Genomic DNA, 892 nt, shown 5'->3' on the forward strand with positions numbered 1-892 from the left:
TTTAGGGTTTCCTTGATTCGAAAAATAAAATTGTACATTCGTTGGTCAGTTTGAAACGACGGACAAATCTTCGTCAGTTCCAGTCTTAAGTGATCAAGACGGAAAATCAAAATATATCTGAAATATGAAATGACATGATAATCACAGCTCTGATGTCCGACCTACACTGGTCGGAAAATGGTTAAAGCCTATCCATCCGATAACATCGGTGATCTCTAAATATAACAAATAATACGTAGTAATAGATCTTGTTTAAACAGATATCTTCACAGTAGATATAAAAGAAATAACGAAACTCATTAAATAAAGTTCATATTTTATTTGTACGCACATGGAACGTGACAATTTCCAAAATGAATCCCCACAAGAACCCTCTCAGAGTCAAATGGACAGTGTTCTTGGGCGAGACATGCAAGTTTGAACTAGTGTCAGTGTTGGGTCTGGTGTTGTGATTAAATAAATACGCATTTGATTATTCATGAGGGATAATGAATGGCGTGATTAGTTCAGGATTCACTCACAGAGTGAAAAATTAAATATTAACGTTTTTTTTTCTCCCTAAAGTAATCGATCAATGAAGATCGATGACAAAAGTGTAAGGTGATGAGTTTTTAGAACAAATGTGTTTTTTTTAATATCTGAAGATATTATGGTGAGGTGAGAGTTGAATGATGAACATGACAAAACTAATTTGTATTCATGGGAAATGTGCTGAAAAGTGGATGAAATAATTTTGTATACAGTGATGAGCCAAAATTTTTCTTTTTTTTTTTGCCCTAAAAATATAGAATTTAAAAGTTTTTGGAATTAACAGAGGAAATAGTTGGGGCAGTCAGATGAGAAAACTTCCTCACACCAACTAACGTTATCGAAGCTGTCGTTGAGATGGATA

The 892-nt window shown here is 33.6% G+C and overlaps 1 protein-coding gene across 1 annotated transcript in view; it reads right to left on the reverse strand.

The window, feature by feature from the left end:
• Nucleotides 1-304: 304 nt before the first annotated feature.
• The window catches only part of LOC106874243 (late histone H1), a 1,462-nt gene continuing 874 nt past the window's right edge, over nt 305-892 (reverse strand). The window contains exon 1 of the mRNA XM_014921898.3: nt 305-892. This exon is cut by the window's right edge and continues 874 nt beyond it. The gene's annotated coding sequence lies outside the window, so the exon portion shown is untranslated.

The sequence above is a fragment of the Octopus bimaculoides genome, chromosome 2 (genome assembly GCF_046866305.1).
Source record: "Octopus bimaculoides isolate indiv1 chromosome 2, ASM4686630v1, whole genome shotgun sequence".
Taxonomy (NCBI): Eukaryota; Metazoa; Mollusca; class Cephalopoda; order Octopoda; family Octopodidae; genus Octopus; species Octopus bimaculoides.